General features: G+C 46.9%; 2 long non-coding RNA genes across 3 annotated transcripts; one reads left to right on the top strand and one right to left on the bottom strand.

Moving 5' to 3' along the window:
- The first annotated feature begins 1,605 nt into the window (after positions 1–1,605).
- Positions 1,606–2,565, top strand: LOC120761501 (uncharacterized). Its single transcript, XR_005703669.1, has 2 exons — positions 1,606–1,717; positions 1,970–2,565. It is a non-coding gene; the product is annotated as an uncharacterized LOC120761501 (long non-coding RNA).
- Positions 2,566–5,432: 2,867 nt separating this feature from the next.
- Positions 5,433–8,941, bottom strand: LOC120761409 (uncharacterized). 2 transcript variants are annotated; one of them, XR_005703633.2, is made up of 3 exons: positions 8,885–8,941; positions 7,897–8,092; positions 5,433–7,807 (listed from the first exon to the last, which is right to left on the bottom strand). It is a non-coding gene; the product is annotated as an uncharacterized LOC120761409 (long non-coding RNA). The 2 variants fall into 2 exon arrangements; XR_005703634.2 differs by having other exon boundaries at positions 8,739–8,935.
- Positions 8,942–22,029: the final 13,088 nt, after the last annotated feature.

Raw genomic sequence — 22,029 nt, 5'->3', positions numbered from 1 at the left:
GAGGAGATGCCGAGATACAGGGACAGGAAAGCCACTCTGCAGCATCAGGCACTTCAGGCTCTCAGTCTCAGAACTGGGCAGCAGCAGCAAGCGTCCTCCCTGAGCCACTGCAGCTCAGGGTAAATCCCATGGCCACTGATTGCTCAGCCTCTCCTGCAGCCACCCAGACACGCAGCTACCAGGGCAGGTTGAGGTGAGGCAGCTGCCTACCTGCTGCTGCTACCAAAACGAGCTCCCCATCAGCAGCAGAGCGGTGATTAACTGATGATACTTCTCAGCAGCATGAGCTGGATTTGCACCAGCCATCTACCAGCAAAAGCCTCCGACTCCCAGGAAGGCTCAATATCAAAAGACATCAGGGAAGAGTCTAGGCTGAGAGAAGAATGGCCATGAATTAGGGAAAAGGGAGCACGAACCTGTCAGGAATTTCAAAGGGAAACAAAATTTTCAAGATGTCATTTGGCTGTTTTTATCCGCAAATTGAGTTTTATCTGCGGGAGGAAAAATAAACCCTACAGAAACACTTAGCACAGTGGAAAAAAATAATGTTAAATTAAGCTTACGAAAATGTTTCTCTTTTTGAAAATCTTGGCTGGCGACAAATGGCTTGTGCCAAGTTATAAATCAAGTGTTGGGTTTCTTTAACGCTCAGCATCCCCTGATTTATGATGCCATCACAAGCTCTCGATTGATTTCTGACTCAGTGATCCATCTTCCCCCAAAGGTACCTGCCCATTATAACGCCTTTTCCTGAGCAGGCAGCACATTTCACTTCCCAGAAGGGCTTTATAAAGGAGAGGTTGAGTGGAGGCCTGCTGGCTGGCAGAGCACAGCCCCGAGGGAGAGGAGGTGGTTGGGTTTGCACACAGGAGCAGCTCCACTCGTTTGAGAGCAGCATGCAGGGGTCCAGGCTTGCTGCCCACGGAACCAGCACAGCAGGGCTGCTGCTGGAAACACCAGGAACGAGCTTCCTGACTTGTTTGGGATGACAGAGCCTCGCTGCTTCCCCAGGGTTTTGTTCCCAACAGCAGCCATCCTTTACAGGTGAAAACAAATTAAACCTTACAGTTTGGAAGAACCTGGCTCACCAAAACCTTTCACCCAACGGGAGAGCCTTTTCCTCTAAAAGCATCCCGCTCCTCAGCAAAGCCTGTTCCCACCAGCTGAGCAATCCAAGGACACCAGGGCTTGCACAGGGCTTAGAGCACCAACGCTGTGACACATTCCCAAGCAATGTCGTGGCCAAGCTGCACCTCCCCATCAGGTACAGGTGGGTGGAAACTGTGCAAGGACTTTCTCAGCTGCAAAGGTCACCAACCCCATGGATATCCCAGCCCAGAGAACACTCTCCAACCTGCTCTTGCCAAAACAAGGTAGATTACCCCAGCACAGCTCCTTATACTGAGCCTCCTGCAAGTAAACCAGGTGGTTTTCTGAGAGCAGCAGGGAGGGCAGCGGGGAGCAGCTGGAGCACTCAACCCCAAATGCAGCACAGCTGGAGGCTCTTAAGGAAACCCTGGAAATTAGAGACTATGGGGATGTCAAGGGGAAAAGGTAACAAATACTGAGCACTGAAAGCCCTTTGAGGTTTCCAGATTTCAGTGTGTTAGGGCTGTGTCCCAGGCAATGCATCAGCCCTTGGGGTGAGCACAGGGATCATGAATATGGGCTCGAAATCCCTGGAGTTCACTCACAGAGCCTCGCCTGGATCAGCCAGGTTATATATCTATATCTAATGCAGCCTCTCCTATATAAACATTTTCTTGGGGAGTCCAGAAGCTGGCTGTCCACTCGGTGCCTTTTTAACTTCCAAGATTTATAAATAAGGCTTTTCTGTGTCACTATATGGCATTATTTACAGCAGGAAGGGCCTGTGAATGGCACATGCTGTCAGTTCAGTATGTAAATGATGCCAGCCCCGTTTGCCACATCCCATCAATTATTCTCATACATTTTTCTTTGCTTTCAGCTGTAAGAGGAAGAGTCACCTTGATGTCTTGAAGTGGTTTTCTATTCTCATTTCCTTTGGCATGTGTGACCCTAAGGTGGGGAGGAGAAGAGGATTTTTCAGAAGAGAGTTGAGAGAGTGGTGTGAGTTGATGGCCTTTTGAGTTCCTCCAAAGAGCCAGACAGAACAGCTGCTTCTCGATTAAAAACTGCTACAGCCCACAGCATCTGTACCTCTGCATAGGAGCTGCAAGGCTGGGATGGCCTAAGGAGCCAGCCCTGGCCTCAAGGGAAGGGTAGAACATGGTGCTCACATCAACAGAGGGAGCAGGATGAGGCCCTCAGCATCACCACCTAAATTTGTTTTAACACACCTTTGCTTATCCCATTCTTGAAAGCTCAGTGTTGCTGGCTTCCACCCTCTTGTGCCTTTTTTTTTTCAACTCTTTCTCTACTTTCATCACTGGTCTTTGGATTAGATTGTTCACTTTCCACAATTCCGTGGGTGTCTGTCTCCCATCTCCACACAGCAGCGCTGGATCAGCCCCGCTTTAGACCCTCAGCTGGTACAAACCTGGATTGGTGTTAGCAGTCACTGACCTGACCCAGTCACCTGTCCCTTAGAGAGAACTTTACAGGGGTTCAACAGCAGCCTTGCAGGGCTTTTGGAAGCAGAGATGTCCCTGTTATTTGTCCCCTTCTCGTGAGCAGGCACATTCCCTTGGACACCCAACTCCAGCAGTCGAGCTCAAGGTGCTCATTCTCTCTTCTGATGCAGAGATGGGGGAAAGAAAGAAAATAAAACAAACCCATAAATCACCAAGCTAGCAAATGAAAATAAATACACTTAAAAATATTTCCATGCTGCTTTTTATTATTATTATTTATAATGGTATTACAGAATTTTGTAAAATTAAAGTAAATGTCAAGCAGAATGTAATAATTTTCCTTGGGGTTTGGCACATTTGTGTGCCTGACAGTTTCACATTTTTCTTTATATCCGTGAAGACAGGAGCCTGACAGGGCTATATTTTGTTACCCACTTTGTTCAATTTTGTCATAAATTGGAGTGAACAAAACAGTGAAAATATAGACACCAAATTAATCAAAGAAATTACATTTTAAAGCACCTCAGACAAACGTATGAAATAATCATACTGTGCCAGGAAAGCACATGAAAACACCAACATTTTCCACTCCTAAGCACACACACTTTGCCCCAAGAAGGGCAGGGACTTCACCCCAGGGCCATTAGTGTTAGCACCAGATATTGCTCCTTGGCTGTTTCACCTTGCAAAGCACTCAGTGAATTTTTCTCCCACGAATTTCTCTCCCTGCACCTGAAGTTCATCCAAATCTCAGCTATTCCATCCCGTGGCAATGAGTTGCATTTTTTTTTTTTTTTTTTTTTAACACGATGGTGGGTGCCTGACACGCAGCAGCTACTTTGGTGTGCCAGCTCACACGGTCACACCGCCACCTTTGCACGGGTTGTGCTCACGTTCTCACCTCCATCCTCCCACTGCGGCAATTCCTGGCACAGCGCTGTCACTGCCGGGCCACCCCAAACCCTCCCTTGCAACCCTGGCTGTCCCCGTTGTTCGAAGAGAGGCATTTGCAGCTCGTAGGAAGAAGCACCCTGCATTAAAGAACTGCAATTTCCATGAGAATGGCAAGGAGAAATGCGAAGTGAGTAGCAAGGGCTATCCTCAGGCAAATCCTTTCTGCCCGAGCAAATTCGATTTGAATTCCTCTTGAAAGACCAGCTCTGCAGCACTTGGACTATATCGAAAAGGTCACTGGAGGCAATGTCACACAGACTCTCCAAGCTGCACTACAAGTGCACTGAGAGAGATTCATAACAAAGTATTACTGCAGCTGGAGATCCAAAGTGACTCTGAGGAATCCTCTCCACTTACCTGGCAGCAGCAGACTGTTCCACTACTGCCGTTTAATGCCTGGATGGAGGCATTCCTGCCTTCTCTCCCGGCCAAACGCTGGGTTGGAAGCTCTTCTTGGAGCTTGTGAGACTCGGTGAGGATGGCTGGTGGAGTCCTGCAAGCCCTACATCCATTCCAGCCACTGAAATGTCCACTCTGGTATTCACTTGCCTTCCGGTTACCTCTGAGCTTCTGAGCACTTTTGGGATAGAAATGAGAGCAGGAGCACAGCAAAGCCATAGTGGCAGAGCCAACACCACCAAAAACTCACCTTTGGCACAGATATCTGTCCTGATATCCTGCCAGGATTAGGTTTAAAACCTGGAACAGAAAATGTTATCCCTGCCCACGGCAGAGGTAGGGAGCTTAGAGGATGACCTTTCAGCTCCCTACCAGCCCAAACCATTCAATGACTGTCTCCTTTCCTCTCAAATTCAGTATTTTCCCCTGCAGCACAGGGCTACAGGGGAAAACCTGTTTTTTCCCCTCATCCCACTAACAAACCTCCCCGTGGTGCTGGGAGCAGGCAGTGCCAGGAGTCCCTGTGCTCACCCACCCCAAAGGGCTGCAGAGAAGCGGCGTCACAGAGCACAGCAAAGGCAGGGATGAACAGCAGGGACCTGGAAAGCTGCCACACTCCTCTGCAAATGTGCAAGCGGTTCAGTGGTAGATTAAAGGATTTTTTTTTTTTTTTTCTCCCAAACTACATACATCCACCAATATATGGCAAATATGCATTTTAAGCTTATTTGTGTATGCATTGCTAAATACCATAATGGTCTCCAGCTGTATGGCAGGAGGATCCATTCACTGACTTTTTACTGTTCAGTTTATTATTATTTTCTTTTCCCTTATGTTATTATCAGTGTATTTCCCCTCATTTTGCTTTGTGGTCGTAGAATGCGTGATGTATCCTATCACACCTGTTTTCTATTATTTGTCCTATTATTTTAATTCCCCATCTATTGTGTGGATTCTGAAAATCATCTGATAAATCCCATTCTCTACTCTTAAAACAGCCCATGAGAAGGTTTTAATAAGTGAAATCTGTATTTTTCCATACCAGGCTCAATGAAAGTGTCCGGTGAATAACCCCTGATTGTCAGGTGTTCCCATTCCCATCATCTAAGCAGGGGGGATAATTAGCAGACAAATGAAGGTTTACAATTCTGCAAGTGTTCAGAAAGACCATTTGGCTGCTTGATCAGTAGAAGGATATTTTTAAAACTGCCATTTGAGATTCAGCTGTATTGCTAATTAAATGAGAATTTCATAAAAATAATCTGAAAAAGTCTCTGTTAATTGGAGAATGATAATGAACAGACTTACTAAACAGAGGCATAAACGTCAAACAATTAAAGAGGAATAATAAAATTCTGCGTTATCGTGCAATGCCAGGCAGCTTTCCTACTTTTATTTGAAGTTTTAACTTTTAACAATTTTTTATTTTATTTTATTTGCATTTGTGAATGGCATTCAAAAATGTGCTTTGCCATCATAATTTCCAGCTCTTGGATTGGGTGTGAGCAATGCATGGCAGCACTAATGGTGTCCTTGCTTCAAGTCTTCTTGCATTCTGTGAACGGCTTTTGTGCTCTGCAATGAATGCGAGGGGGGAAGCGCATTAATAGCGTGTGCTTGTTATTCCTGCAGGGCAGTGGCATTATTGAATTAGTGATTCTTTGTAACAATAATGACTTCCAGTGCTGTATTGTACAGTGAAATCCACAGAGTCAGGAAGGAACTCAGGAGCCTGTTGTTCGACTCCAGCACAGTTCTGCTGGTGCTGCACCTGTGCAGGGAGCAGAGTGCCCCTCTCTGCCCCACACCACCGGATGAGGATGGAGCAGGTATTTATAAGGGGCACAGGAGCAGGCAGGGCTGCTGGGACAGTGATCAGTGCTGGCTGCTGTGAACGTGCAATACTAACTCCACAGCTGGCACAGGGCAGTGGAAATTGGGATTGCTTGGGCTGGAGAAGAGAAGGGCCCAGGGAGCTCTGATAGTGATGTTTAGTACTGAAAGGTATTGATGCCTTAAGTTTCAGCTTTCATGTTTTTCAGGTTCTGTGCTGCCCAGGGTGCAGCTCTGAGCTCACATTCAGGGTCACTCCGGTCTCCATAGAGCAGGGACACAAAACAAATCCTTTTCCTACTGGAGACCAAGGACAACTTTCAGGTCCAACAGCACAAACAGCGGTGGCTGGAGGGAGGAACAAGAAGGATGGGACCTCACAGCCTCAAGCTGTAATTGGACAATTAAACCCCAATATGCAAATGGACCAAAACTTATAAAAGTGTGAGACCTTGTGACCATTTGTCCATTTTGTGACCATTCTTAGTCCACCTTGGGTGTAGCCATGGTCAGGCTCTCGTCCTGCCCAAGGTGTATCCTAAAGGCCTTTCAATAAATAGCTACTTTATTCTCTAGCTCTGTTCAGTCTCTGTTCCAGGTCACCCTTCCCAAGGCATCAGTGTCTAGGAGAAAGAATGGGACAAACATTTTAGCAGGGCCTCTTGTGGTAGAACAATGATTTGGTACTAACAGAGAGTTGATTTGGACTGGATATTAGGAAGAAGGTTTTTATGCTGAGGGTGGGCAGGCCCTGGCACAGGGTGCCCAGAGCAGCTGTGGCTGCCCCTGGATCCCTGGCAGTGCCCAAGGCCAGGTTGGACACTGGGGCTTGGAGCAGCCTGGGACAGTGGAAGGTGTCCCTGCCCATGGGAGAGGTCGAATGAGATGGTCTTTAAGATCCCTTCCAACCCAAACCATTCCAGGATTCTACGATCTTGCATTAACAAAAAGCTGGTGCCTTCCAACCTCTACTCTGCCATGCTCCTGCCTCAGCCCTTGGCTCACAGTCTCACAGCAGCTGACACAGACCTGCATGGAAAAGTTTGCAGTAAAATTACTGCATTAATTTTACACCAGCAGAGAGTTCTGAACCTGTGGCTGTCTCCCTCAACATAAAATTAGCCTTCAATTTGCCTCTGAGTGCTGCCTTCACACTCTCACAGCTCAAAGAGAGCAATTGTGACACAGAGACTTCAGCCTTAGCACAAAGTGTCTCTTGGATATTCCACTTCTGAGAAAAAAGCCCAAACAAACCAGCTTTGTGAAAGCCCAGTGTAATGAGAATTGACTGCCCTCCACAAGAAATACCTATTAATTACTCTGCAGCGGGAAAAAAGGCAACTGTGATGATACACGTTTCCCAGCCACAGCACAAACAATTGCTTTTGAGGCACAGAGCCTGGGCTGAGGAATCTGGTGGAATGAAGTCATCTCCAGGAGGGTGACAGCAGCCAGGGTTACTGGAGTGCAGGAATATATCTAGATTTTGGCCAAAGAGACTTTCTTCTAACAGTGTTTGAAGCAAGGTCAAGTGTTTAAATGACCTGGTGAAGTGGCAGGTGTGCCTGCCCATGGTAGGGGGTGAACAAGAGGGTCTTTAAGGTCCCTTCAAGCCTAAACCATTCTGGGATCCTGTGGTAATTTCATGCACTTTTGGTTCAAGTTCCATTTCAGCTTTTCTAGAAGAGTTCCTTGTGGGAACATTTACTTAAGAATCTGCTTGGGTTCCTACCCGCAAGGTGCCTTCTGGGGAACACCCTCAAAGTTTCTGGTGCTGGTGGCAGACCTCTGGCCATGCTGTTCTGCTTCAGCCCCGTGCCACCTCCCTAATTCACTTAGACACCACAACAGGGACACTGGCCACGACAATCTGACCCACTCTAGAAATGGAAAAAATCATTGCAAAATGGTATTTCTGGGAGCAGTAAGAAAAGTCAGTTTTGCAGGGCTGGACTGATATGGATCAACATGAGAATAGGAACCAAAAAGGCAAATGAAGAAATCAGCTGCACATCTGGCCCAGCTGTGGGCATGCTGTGCCTTTCCCAGTAAGCGATGCACATGGCCTAGAAAAAGAAAATTATTAGAAAATATTAGATGGTATCTCCTTCTGACCTGCTGGTTTCACTGGCTTGAGAGGTGGGACAGGACTTACAGTGGGTGAAATCCTTGTCCTTCAATTGCAACCAGGTACATCCAGAGCCTACACTGCACTCAATCCCTGCTGGGAGCCCTCCAGGTTCAGCTCCTTTCTTAGACACAGCCCTTGGGTGACCTTAGTCACTCCACCTCATCTGTCTCCACAGCAATTCTCTTCTGGTGAATTGGGTGTAGTGCTTCTTCTGGGCATGCTGGGAAGAAAAACACATTATAGCTGGTAAAAATCCAGATAATTGGATAAAAGCAGAAGGTAAGTAGAAATAAGTTTCCCCCATGTATTCAGGCACCTGGTTTACTCCCCCCAGGGGTGTGTTGTGTAGGATTGTGCAGATGAGTTATTAGAGCAGCTGATTCACAGCTGCACTTTGGGTCTCCAGTGCCACAGGTAGTGGTTGCTCTCTGGGAAGTAGAAATTGCAAGGATAAGCTGCATTTATAGTATGTATTTATAGATTATAGACACACAAGGCATGGCCAAGAGTTTGCCGAGGCTGTAAGTTAATGTTAGTGTGCATTTTCCAGCACATCCCCACACAGCTGCTCCTGGTGAGCAAAGTGTGGGGCTGCTTCACAATTCCCACCACGCTGGCAAGGCGCTGGAAAATCCCAATCCTGGGGCAGGAGGACAGGCAGCTGGACCTGCCACATGTGTCCTCGTGATCCAGGTGTGCCCAGACTGACAGCGGTACAGAAATGGAGACTTTCCCTCCTAAACTCCCTGCTGCCACATTTGGAGCTGGATTTAAGAACACAAGGAGCCAAACTGTCAGAGGAGGTACAGCTGACACTGAAGAAGGCTCCAAGCACCAGCGCCTTGTTATCTAAGAGTCCTTCACACCTTATCTGTGTAACCTCCCATGGACAGTTCCACACAGCTTTGGCTCTTTCTCTCCTTCTTCTCTCTTCCTTCTGCAGTTCTGGCTCACTCCTTCCTGTCCCTGTCATGGCCACCTAACCCTGTCTGTCCCATGCATGGCATCTTACCCTCTCTGTCCCTCACATGCCCTCCTGGTCCTTTCCTCCTCACAGCACAGCCAGCAGACTCCAGCTGACCCTTCACCAGCTAACTCACCCTTTTATCACACACACAGCTGTGAGGCCAAGGCTGTTCTCACTCTTTGGTAATTAACACAGCTGCAATACATGGGGGCTAGATTGCCTTCAGCACCATCTCCATCTGTATTCCCACACCACACTGGTTCAGCTCTTCTCCAGTGCTCTGTGTGCACCATGGGCCTTGGCCATCACCTGCTACAAGTAACTTATGGGACACACTATGGGCAGGGCACCACAAAGTGATTTAAGTTGTGAATTTTTATGACATTTCTACACTAACAAAAGCTTTACTACAGACAGAATGAGATGTGAAGTGTTGGCAGAAACACAAAATCAGTCTCAGTGCTGTAACTCTCTGCTACACCACGAGTGGAGGGAATTCTGGAGCCTGGTTCTACAAACTGCCACCACTGGGTTTTTCTGGTGCTTCAGGGAGAACTTGTAGGTGGCATTTGTCCAGTCCAGCCCAGCTCCGTGCACTGCCTTTCAGGGTTTTGGAGACACCCCAGCTTTACCCCCATGTCCTGACAAAACATCTCCATTCCAATATTGCTGTGCCTGTATCACAGCCATATTCGCTGGAGTGACAGACTGCAGTAAGTGCACGCATGCAGAACTCTGCTGGCAAAAGCAGGTCCTTCTCTCCACCCTTACCAAGATCTGTAACTGCATACACATTGCAAAATTTATCAGCTCTGAAACATCTTCTCTTTACACTCAGGCAATATTTGAGCTGCTCACACTCAGGCAGTTTCAAAGGTCATGGAAGGTCAGGCTCAGCCCTCAGACAACCAGTCCAAGAAGCAATGTGTCATGAAGACACTTTGTTGAATCCCATTGGCACCTTGATTAGGTCGAGACAAGCTTTAGCCCTGCCTCTGCTCCCCAGCCATGCCCAGGGTGGGGTTGGAGCACGGAGGACAGTGCCATCACAGGAGGCCTGACCCCTTCAGCAGCAGTGAGTCCTGCATGCCTGAGCCTGGGAGCTGGGACCCTGGGAAGCAAGTGGGCTCTTCTTCCCACTTAGCCTCTGCCACATCAGTCAAGTAACTCCAGCAAAAATAAGATCCTAACTGGTCTGTTTGAAAGGGCAGAGGTGGTCGAACCAGCTCATGAGAGCAAAGGTGCCAAACTAATTATCAAAGATTTTCATAGCCCAGAGCAAGAACAACAGGCTGGGATGGGTTAGAGGCTCATTTACAGTCCTCATATGCCCAGCATTTTCCTTTTTCTCCTCTGCTGCTCCTCAGGTGTTTCTCTAAGTGGTGCATGGCAATTCTGGGCACACACCACACCAGCTATTAATTGGATTTGTGGGCCTCAGTTCCAGCGGCCCTTGAAATGTTCCAGGGGATCATAAAGGATGGGGACTGCACAAAGTAGTAAGAGGCAGGTACAGTGTGGAGAGGACCCTTTTGTTAATCCTGCTCTGCCTATCTTTCATTAGCACACCTCATTATGACATTCCATAGACTTGTGCTTCGGCTTCACTGGTGAGAGGCAAATGATTTAATGAATGATGGTGCCTCGAGCTGATAAGGGACTGTCCCTCACTCCCATTGAACAGAGACTGTGCTCGGCACCATGTGTCCAACTGCACTTAACGTAATTGGATGAAACTTGTAATAGTTTGTTCACTCCAGGTGGGTATAAAAGTCACGGCGAAAAATCCCAATGATAAAATATCAATTGCTGTCTCTTGCTCAAGGGTGTAATTGTGGTTAGTGGTACTTGAGGAGACAAGAATCCAGGCTGGGAGAAAATGGGTAGAAGCATGTACAGCACAAGGCAGAGACACCTTCAGCTCAAGGCTGCAGAGGCAGGGGCCAGAGCAGGCAGAACGCGTGCAGACACTGGAGCTGCTTTTGGAAACTCTCTCCCCTGAGCAGTGTTTACTCGTTGTGTGCTCAGAGGATACTCAGAGTAACCTTGTGGGGCTCAGTCCTGGTGCACTCATCTTCCTCTGGCTGTGAGGGTGGGCAGGCCCTGGCACAGGGTGCCCTGAGCAGCTGTGGCTGCCCCTGGATCCCTGGCAGTGCCCAAGGCCAGGTTGGAGAGGGCTTGGAGCAGCCTGGGGCAGTGGAAGATGACAAGAAGAGCTTTAAGGTCCTTTTCAGCCCAGATCATTCCAGGAGTCTGAGGTTCCTGCAGCTGTGGCACAGCACTGGTGTGGGAGTGATGGCCATGCCAGGGCCCTCCAGCTCCGTGCTGCTGCAGCCCTACGTGCCTCAGCCACGGTGTTTTATAACATTTTCCCAAAGACATAACTTTTACACCCTGAATGATTACTTCATTTAGCACATACATCAGAACTAAAGCACCCAATATTAGCTCATTTAAGTTCATGCTCAGTGATGGATTAATCGTTTCTCTTTTCTGGAGCAAAGCCCAGTCCATTTCATCAGAGGACTGAGGAGAAATGTTCCCTTGTATCTTGAAGTCTGAGACATCTGCTGTGCTTTGCAGATCTGCTTGTCCACAAAAAAAAAAAAAAAAAAAAAAAAAAAAAAAAAAAAAAAAAAAAAAAAGCTTATATATATTTAAAAATAACTTGATAATGCTATAGACCACACCCATTTTTCCCCTGATTTCAGAACAGGTGCAAAGGAGTCATGCCCACAGTTCAGTCAGCATGAGGCTGTGTCTGTGTGTCCTTTGAGGTTTCAGATGTCACACCATGTTACAGTGGGTACTGCAGTCTCCTCCTGTGTCATGGGCCACACAGGGAAATGAGGAGATTGAACAAGATCCTTAATGGACAAACACAATGAGAGCAAACACCTGTGCTAGCTCAGGCTGAGACCAGAGAATCCTGTGTGCTAAATATTAGGGCCAAAATAAAAGCGATGTGTGGGTGATCAGGCTGAAACTCCTGAGGTCTCCTGTTCCCCAGAACTATTAGAGGTGTTGGTCAGTCAGTGCAATGAGTAAAGGATGTGAGGAAATCCCCCCCTCTGTCACCCTCGTGAGCAGCAGATCTTTAGCAGGAGCCAAGGGTCTATGGCATGTTTTTAAAGTAGTACATTTTTATTTTATTTTTAGTTAATTAGGTATTTATATGATTTTTTTATATTTTTGTGGGACTAATCTTAAGATCGATGTGCGCAGATAAACATAATTTTTACATAAATTTTATTTTATGTATTATTTTATTTTATATATATCCATATATATCCATATATATATATATATATAAAAATTTTTTTAGTGCTTTGACTGAGTGATGCCTCCCAGTTTGCCAAACTGGGAGGCATCACTCAGTCAAAACTACCTGGGCTACAGTGACAGTTTCTCAGCTCCAGGACCTCTCTTCTACAGAAGCTGTGGCTGATGATGCCCATTTTCTTCCAAAGCATGGGTAACAGACTTTGGTTTTGGGATGTTTTTCTCTCCTTTCTCACTAAAACATCAGCAGATTGTGAATAGCTGACAAGGAAGGAGGGCAAAGAGAACTGGGCACCAGAGCAGAGATGTCCCCAGGCTTTTAGATTCACTCTGTTATTGAGATCTCTCTGTCTCCTTGTGTTTCATCATAGACCAAGAATGCCACAGTCTTTGCATTGTGAAAAACATGGAAGAAGAAAACATTTCAGGCAGTCTCCCTTATCCTTCTTTCAGCAGTTACTCCGACTGTCAGCAGGAGGAAAGAGGTATGTACCATTTGAAAATATTTAGAACTGGCTGTGTGGTTTCAAAACACGGGATCTTTCAAGGAAGTCCTCTCTTCCCATTTGGTGTCACAGGCAATTAAGTTTTTAAGAGGTTCTCTGTAGCATTAGCAGACCATATAATATCTTGAAATGCCTTTATAGCATCCTATAAGGACAAACTTTGCATTTTCCTTGGAAAATCAAGGGCTAAGTTCCAGTACTGGAAGCTGACCAAGTTCCTTTTTTTGTACAACTCAAGGTGGCTGGGTGTACACTGCTGCTGCTGCCCCCTCCAGCCAGGGCTCTAATTCTCTGTGGGGAACTGCTCCCCAAAAACCAAAGCCCTTCACCAGGGAGGGAAGTCTCAGCCCTGCCTCTTTGCCCTGTGTCGGGGGGGCATCCAGCTGCAGGGAAAGTAAAAACCAGAGCAAAAAGGGTAAAAAGGAGCAAGGAAAAAACCTTCCTTGGGACTGGCCCTTAGGTGCTCCAGAAGTATATTTCTATTAGACACTGCCATCCTTTCAGGCTGTAATGTATTCCCTCATTATGGTAAACATCCACATGGCATTTGTTTTTGGAATGATATTGCACAAAGCTGGGTAATAAAAATGCCTCTGATCTCACAAAGCACAAGGCTCAAGACAAATAAAGTCTGTAAACAGTTGTGCACTCCAGGATGTTTTATGAGCTGGACCAGCGTTTACTCAGGGCTAATGCTGAAGAAGTTCATTTCATCTCCTGGAAAAGGCTCTGTTCCCACAGGAAGCTTCACTCCTCAGGGGAGTATTGGCATTGTCACCATGATCCAGCTCTCAGCTACCTTCTTCCTTTTGCTGCTGCAGGTCACTGTCATTCACTGCACAGTTTCCTCTCCCAGCAATACTTCCCTGATATTTAGAAATGTATATAAATGTGTCTTGGTTTGGAAAGACAGGTGTCTGCCAGGGAAACCTGGAGCCCCCCTTGGAATGGAGAATGTAAACCCCCTCCCTCTGAATTATTATAATTTTGAAATTAAGTGGCTTTCAGGCAAAGATATGGGAATAAATAACAGTTCTTTACTTGGAATATTAAAAATAAAAATGTGGTAGTACAAAAAAGCAAAGAAAAAGAAAACATTGACAGTGTCAGAATACAACCTGACACCCTGTTGGTCAGGGTATTGGGATCAGTCCAATCACATCCTCCTGCAGTGAGAGATGTGGTTCTGTTGGAACAATGATCTTGTAGAAGGGTGTAATTTTCCTCTGAAGGTCCAGTGGTGGTGAGATGGTTCTGGTATTTCTCTGGGAATCTAGTGCACACAGGCTGTGCTGGTGTTCTGAATCCCAGGCTTTATCCAGGTGGGAATGCTGGGCTCCTCCCACTGGGTGGAGCATCTCCCAATGGGATGATGTAATTGTCTCAGCCACGCAGTGAGCCTCGATGGCCCATTAACAGCAGATATCCCTTGGAACGTGTGGTGTCTGTCTCTCTTGGAGCCCCCCGGCTCCGTTTTTGCCTTGGCTAGCTTGAGAGACAAATCACAGAGCGGCTGTGAACCTTCTCCTTTAGAGAGAGCAGGCAACCGTCGATGGCAAAGGAAAGGTTTGCACTTGAACCAGGGGAAATCAGGACTTTATTCAGTCTTTCTCCTGTGGTCCTGTCCCAGCAGGGTCTGGAGCTCTGTCCCTCTCCCCGTCCCCACGCCAGGAAAGGGATCCATGTGCTTATCCTGGTGTGTATCCAGGGGGAAGGGGCTAGAGGCAGGTACAAGCCACTACCCAATCAGGGACAAGGTGGGAGTGGAACAGAGTTGGATTACATTCCAGTGTGGGAGAATAGGCAGGGAAAAGGAGCAGGGACAAACCTCGTGATGGTACATTTTCCAGGGGAACAGGGCGGCACAGAAGAAACCATTACAAAACCCAGTATAAAAATGAAATACAATATAAGCCCAAATAATGCATAACAACAGGAGGGAGGATGGGTCCTGGAAGAGATAAAGAACACTGCCACACCTGGTTTAACAGCTAGGAATAGAATACACGCTGCTGGTTACACCTTGCATTGCTACCCAAGGCAAAATGTCAGCAGGTTGGCGGAGGCCTGGAGGAGTCTGCAGGCAGCAGGAAGGTGTGGAGCTCACAGGGATGGGTTACACTGAACCCTGAGTGCTAGGACAGGCCCAAGCACTCCCCTCCCAGGGCTCCTCGGCTGCACTCGGGGAGCCTGACAGCGGGCAGTGGCAGGAGAGGACAGGGAGGGATGGCATCTCTCACATTATCTCCAGCAGTGCTGGTCTGAGGTGTGCCGTGGGTGCACAAAGCCAAGGCTGTGCAGGAGAGAGGGACAGAGCCTTGCTTGAAGTCCCTGTTTCACAGTGAAAACTGGAGCAGGGCCACACATGTGGTGTGATGAGAACATTACAAGGATCGTAGAATCACCATGGAATCCTAGAATGGTTTGAGTTGGAAGGGATCTTAAAGTTGTTAAAAAATTAACTAGTTTCTGCCACAGGCAGGGACATCCTCCGCTAGCCCAGGCTGCTCTAAGCCCCATCCAGCCCAGCCTTGAACACTTCCAGGGATGAGGCAACCACATTTAATTGAGGCTCTGAGATGTTACAGACCAGGCTGAGGCCAAAAAGCCTTTTGCTCACTGCCTGAAGTCACATGGATTTTTGAATTTTATAATACAGCTGTCAGTTGGGGCACCTCCTGGAAACAAAAGGATAAAACCAGCATGACCCATCCAGGCTGACTGCCTGACAGCCATTCCCAGGGGCTGTCCTGCTCTGTGCCCTAAAAGGTGCTGGCCAATCACCCCACACAGGTGAGGGAGACTCAGTATCCCACCACACCCCATAATGAAACCAAGAGACATTCCAGAGTGTGATGAAATCAAGAGATGCCTGCTGGGAAGCAGGTGGCTCCAAACCAAATCAGGGCCAACTGACCCACCCTGTCCAGGTGAGCTCTGAACATCTCCAAAACTGGAGATCTTACAGCGTCTCTGGCCTCTTATCTCATTTGACTGTCCTCAGGGTGGACACTTTTGACATCATATCTCATCAGAACTTCCCACACTGCAATTTGTGCCTGTTCCCCTTGTCCTGAATCTCCAAGCACAATCTGCCCCTGCCTTTTGCACACCCTCCTCTTCAGGTCATCAACACCAGTGAGATGTCTTCTCTCCCTACTTAGAACTCCAGTTTTTCTCATTCTTGTCCCAGTACATCGATGCCTTTTTGCAAGGGAAACCCAAAACTGGCCACAAAACCTCCAGTGCTCAAGCACACGTAGAAACAACTCTGGGAATCACCTCTGCAGCCCATGAGCAGCTCCAGCTGTGCTGCACTAATTCATCACCCACTGGTGGGTGTCAGGAGCTCCTGCAAAAAAGCAGAAGCCAGAGAATTTCTCGGTTGGTTCCCCTTTGACAGACTTCAAGCATTCACTCTTCTCTCATCTGGCCATTTTTAGGGGGTTCACACATCCATGGCCACTTCATTATAACTTGTCTGCACTGCTGGAAAGCTTCATGGGTTCAGGACAGTGCACATCTACTGTTCAGAGGCCAAAGCTGAGGGGAACACAAGCCACGTTAGTTACAGTATGAGGGAAACTCATTGCAGCCAAGCTCAGCTACAGACTTAGGCTGATTTCATCTTCCTGCTGCCTCTACCTCACACAAACCTTTGAGGGAAAAAAAAATATGGTTGGTTGGTTTGTTTGTTTGTCTGGGTTGGGTTGTTTGTTTGGTTTTTTTCCCTAAAATAAATTTATTAGAGATTTTTTTGGGGGTCAGACCAAAAAGCCCAAGGGTTTTGGAGGATACTGGGAGGAAGAGGAAGGGGAAGATGCCCCCAGGCAGCACCAACAGGATGAGATGCTATTAATGCACCAACTCCCCTGACCATGAACCCTTTCCTTAGGAAATTCCAGAAGGGTCCAAATCTGGTAGGTGAGAGGAGAAAACTATTTTAAATAAGGCTGGTCCAGGTCTTCCTCAGGTTTACAGTCAGTTCCTTCTTGCAGCTTAAATGGGGATTATGTACATTACATGATCACATCAGATGCTGTGGTCCCATGCCTTTAGCAATTTCCTTCACTTTTTTGAGCACCAAACCAGAGATTGTGGAAAGACAGAAGGTATGACTGAAAATGGGGAAAAAATGGGGATGGAGAGATGGTCTTTTGCAGCCCTGACTGAAAAATGGAAAAGTCCCCAAGTCAGCCACCCTTTTGGAAACCTCTGGCCTCAAAATACGCTTTGTAACTGATGTGTTTTAATTCCAGGAAAAACACACTGAGCTGAGGCTTAGACCTCGGGCAAATTCGCCTTTTGGCTCAAACAGCAAAGATCTTGAGCTGAAAATGCCTGCTGCTGACAGGCTGTGCCATGGCTGTGTCCCAAACACTGCTGGCATGGCTGTGGTGGAAAAAATAAAATACGTTTCATTCCCCAATGGTCATGCTGTAATGGCATGAAATTAGAAACTCTAATCAATAGTGCTTTACACAGCATGACTCTCATGTCAAAAGAGCCCATGGTTTAAAAATGAAGAGTCACAAAAAAATATGAAAATCAAGGCTGTGAAGCGTCAGTAATGAAGTATAATTCTGTCAAGCAGTCCTAGCCAGTGATTCTCTTCACAAAACCTTCACTCACTCAATCCTTCCTTCTCCACACCTCCCTGATCCTCCATCTCCACATAATTTTCCTGTATTTATTTGCCCTTCGCACATGAAATGTCACTGATTTGAGCGTGAGTGACGAAACTGGGGAGGGCAGGGCTGTGCTGCAGCCTCTGCCTGGTTCTCAGTTCTGTCACCTCTCTGTTGCTTTGGAAAAGGCCCCAGCCCTTACCTGCTCACCTTGCTGGGGCACATGCTGAGACCAGCAACACTCCTTTCTTCCAAGATGCACCTCTTCTGTTCCTACAAAATGTAAATAAAATGCGGATTATTATTATCTTTATAACAACAACAGAAGAGTTACTCTATTTATATCAAAAATTATAGACAGCTCTGCTAAAGACCCTTATGTTTTGCTTGTGCAGGCGGCACTGCCAGAAGAACCACCAGAGAGAGAAAGTATTCAAAAATAATAAGCAAGCCCCCAAAGGGATGGAGAGCTGACAGCTACAGGGCTCTCTGTCTGTCATACAAGCCTTTTGGGAGCTGGTGGCATTTTGTTCAGGGACAGGGTTTGGGATTTTTCCAGCACTAGTTTTAAAGTTCCTCTCGCCATGCACTGCTAACATTAGCACAGCTTGGCAGGTGGAGGAGTGCCCTGGAAACAGCAAATTCTTGGAGTGGAGATTTTGTTAATTAGACCTTCTTCCTGCACAGTCCTGGCTCTCCAAGCAGATCCTGTGGCAGAGGGGCAGTGATCAACCAAAGTTTAGATGCCTTCAGGAGAACAGATAAGAGCTGCCTGGCTTCCAGACATAAATGTCCTCATAAATGTTCCAGACATCAAAGTCCTCCAGAAAGACCTGCTGAATCCAAAGGGTGAGTGGGAAAGAAAACCTTATATGTCCTCAAGAGAAGGTCTCAGTCTTTGTGAGGGGTGTCTCTGGCAGTTTCTGGGTCCTTCTCCTAATTTGCCACAGTACTTTGGTTAATTGAGTTACCTGGAGCCTTGTCTTTAGCACAGAAATGGGTGGCTTTCCCTGGAGCCAGTATCAGTCAGGACAGAAAAGCAGAGGTCCCACGCTGAGCCCATGGCCCAAAGCCCAGATGGAAGCAGTGAGCACAAGCCCCAGGTAGCAACTCTGTACACCATCCCTGAGCAGGGAGGGTGGACTGGGTGACCTCCACAGCCCTTCCACCCACACCCATTCTGTGGTCCTGTGAATACCTGGAGAGAGAGGTGTGTTTTGGAAAGGGCATGTGTGCTTTCTGCTGCTGAGGTGAGCCCCCCAAAAACCTTCTGAAGGTGCCCACAGCTCCCATCAGAGGCAGGGAACCAGGGGCCAGGCCCTGCAGAGCAGTTCCCACAACATTGGTTCAGCTCTCTCTCTGAACAGTTGCTTTCACTTCAGAGCAGTCACTTACATCATGCCACGTCTGAAAAGTAGGATGAAAGCCAAAAATTATGTCTTTCCCAAGCCCTCAATGAAGCCAGTGACTTCAGCAATACATACAAAGCTTTAAGTTGGGGAACTTCAAATCACCAAGCATCTGTTAATCAGCAACATGCCAGTCCCTGGAGATTGTGGGGATGTTGAAAGGTTATCCTGCCCTCCCGCACACTGCACTGCTCAGCTCTATTACACGACCAAAGGATGATTTCATGTGTGGCAAAGAATTTTTGATTCTCCGGATATTATTTTAGATGTGGAAACCCAGCTGCTGAATGCTGCTTTTCAGGTTAAACAAAACCTACAGCCAACACTCATTCTCACACTATTAATGAAGATAATCTTGCCCTGCAATTGACTTTTTTACAGAAATAGCAGGAGAGGGATTTTCAAATCCTTTCAGGTTTGCAAAACGTTATCTCACTCTATTTCTTTAATCTCCTGATGCTGAAAGATGGACCTTTTCCTCTTATGGCTGGATGTACTTCTACACTTCAGCAGCAAACCATGAAAGAGAATCAGGCTTATGGAAAGAAATAATGAAGAATTTGCAGCGTTAACATTTACTTGGGCATGTCTGGACTTCCTCAGCTTTGAATTCCAACATGATCGACCAGATTGAAAGTTACAAAAAGGAGACAAGCCAACTGACAGACTCTGTGTACAGAGGACTTCTGGGCAGGGGAAGGGACTGTGCTCTGCTCCAGGGCAGAGGTGGACAGGACAAGAAGCTGGAGAGGTCATGCACAGCCAGGGGGAGAGGTAAGTTGGGGAAAAGCTTCTTACATCAGCACCAGTACTGAGCACTGGGAAACACTGCAGGGTCTCAAGTGTCAGAGTTTTAGGAACATCTTGAGCTGAAGTTTATCCATCCTTGGAAGCATTCAAAGCCGGGTTGAAGGGGGCTTGGAGCAGCCTGGGAGACTGGAGGTTGTCTCTGCCTACAGAGTTGAACTAGATGAGCTTTAAGGTCTCTTCCAACCCAACCCAAATCATTCTGTGACTCTGTGATGATGCTGCCCTGGAGGAAGAAGGAAACCTGGAAAATCTCCCAAGGTCCCATTCACTTTCTGGTTTCTAGAAAAACCCACAGATAAACTGCACACCTTCAGTAAAAGGCAGAGCAGAGCGTTCCCTGAGCAATTCCTACTCCCGAATTGCAGGGAAGGCACAATTCATAGCCTGCTTTTTCATTTCCATGCATCTTAATTGTTCATATAATAATCACAGAAGTATTTAATAATACAAAGCATATGGGCCAGATGTTCAGCTGGTGTAAATCAATAGCACTCGGGGAGCTTCGGTGGTGCTGTGCTGGCGTAATCATTTGAAGCTCTGGTGCTGCATCTTTAAGGTGGCTCTCAGGATTTTAGTACCTTCTTATTGTTTCCACTAAAACCAAGTCACTGAGTTTATTGCACACCTACAAAGGGCCACCTCCCACCAAATGCTCCAAACTGAAGATCAAAAACCCGAAGCTCAAAATAGATTGACTTAAAAACCTCGGGTCCAGCCTCTTCTGGCCATCACCGCATTTTATCATGGCCACATTCTCCTCCAACTGACCTCACCCTGGCAAAGGCAGCACTCACTTCACCAGAGTACCAGGCAGGCAGTGCTTTGTCTTAGTCCCAGCTGCTGTGTGAGGTCTGCTTTATTTGCTTCCCACTGTTAAAAAAAAAAGAAAAAAAAAAGAAGAAAAAAAAAGCTTTTAATTCACTTCCTCCTGGGAGTTTCTGTGATGCTCATTGATCCAGTCTACAAGTCCTTCGCAAACACTAATGGATCCAGTGAAACTCTCCACTAATCTCCTCCTGAAACTTGGCACCAAACTGCTCATTTCTGAAAGCTTCTCCTTTTGCAGTTGTTTTGCTTTGCTACCTGTTTCAGAGCCACTCCAGGGCTCATTAATTGTTCATCCTTTGTACCTTGAAAATTTTCCTTTTAATCTTTCCAGTCACATGGTGGATATTGATGTGAAACAGACTTCAATTTGCAGGTCTTTCACACCTGCAATGATACTACTTGAACTGATCGTGGCATTACCAGTTGCACATGAACATCTGTAATTGAACTGAAAAGCTTTGCAAGACGTACTCATTGGACTTCTGATCTCATTTGTTAGAGAGCCTCAGGGAACAAGCAATTTCCACGCCTCAATTTATGACAATGGGTCATAGTTTCTTAAACAGAATAAAGTAAATCCGGTGGCGTGTGTCCCTTCTGGAAACGAGGTTGACAATTGTGCTCAGAAGAGAATTAAATTGCCCAGTGACAGTTCTGTATTGAGAGAAAAACATATAGATGGAAGAAAGTCATAGTAAAGTTTTTTGTGGAGGTCCCCAGGTTAATATTCCTTCTGCTAATGTGACTCCCTGGTTGAGATTCTGGGAAATTTCAATAAATTGTGTCGAGACTATGCAAATAAGCTGGTCTGCTGCATTTGAAAATAACCTATCCTTGTGCTAATTCTGTATGGGGCTAAGGGGTGACCTACTCCACTTCCATAACTAGGGCTGGATTTTCAGCTGCCAGAAACAGCTGGATTTTCAAAAGACTTGCTGACCAAGCCAGCGTGGCTGGGCTCTTTGGGCAGCCCTGTGCATGCAGGAGGAATTTTACTGACCACCCAACCATTAGCCCTCAAAATGTCACTCCCAAATTAGTAAATCTTTATTTTTATTCCACGTAACAAGCAACTTAAGATTTTTTCTTTTCCCCCTTGGGTTGACAGCCCAGAATCTGGAAATAAAATCAGCTGATTCTATACTCAGCCAGTTTTAAAGCTGAGGTTTGTGCTGTGGTCCACACATCTCTCTGTGCACCACAGGCTCCACCTGGCATGCTGCCATAATGCCCAGCGTGGGAAAGGCTGAGGAGCTGGGGACTTTGTTCCCATGTGCAATACTGCAGCAAGAACTGCAACTGGGGAGCCCTGACTTTGCCCCCTCCACTGGCAGAACAGCTCTCCAGCCAGCCCTGAGAGCAGAGTGAACCCCAAACACACCCGGCTGTCTAATTACACCTGCACAGCTTGGCCAGAAAGGAGGCCAGGTCCTGCTGCCTTCTAGCCCTGCCCCCTTTTCCACTTCTTCCTCTCCAGCAAGCATCCCATTCCCATCTAAAGCGTGTGAAGTGACCTCCTGCAGGGTGAGGAGCCAGTCCTGGTGTCAGACAGCACAGTGCCACAGCTATCAGTGTTCTGCTGTGTGTCAACACTGCCGTGAGTGGATTCATGGGATTACCTCAAATCCAAGCTGCGCATTTCTTCACTATCAGTATTCTTTTCCTGTACAAGTTGAACTTCTGTGATTTCCCAGCAGTAGAATAGAGCAACATCAAGCCAATAAATT

The sequence above is a fragment of the Hirundo rustica genome, chromosome 19, assembly GCF_015227805.2.
Source record: "Hirundo rustica isolate bHirRus1 chromosome 19, bHirRus1.pri.v3, whole genome shotgun sequence".
NCBI classification, from domain to species: Eukaryota; Metazoa; Chordata; class Aves; order Passeriformes; family Hirundinidae; genus Hirundo; species Hirundo rustica.
The sequence above is the reverse complement of the archived record's forward strand: the minus strand, read 5'-3'. Positions and strand labels throughout refer to the sequence as shown.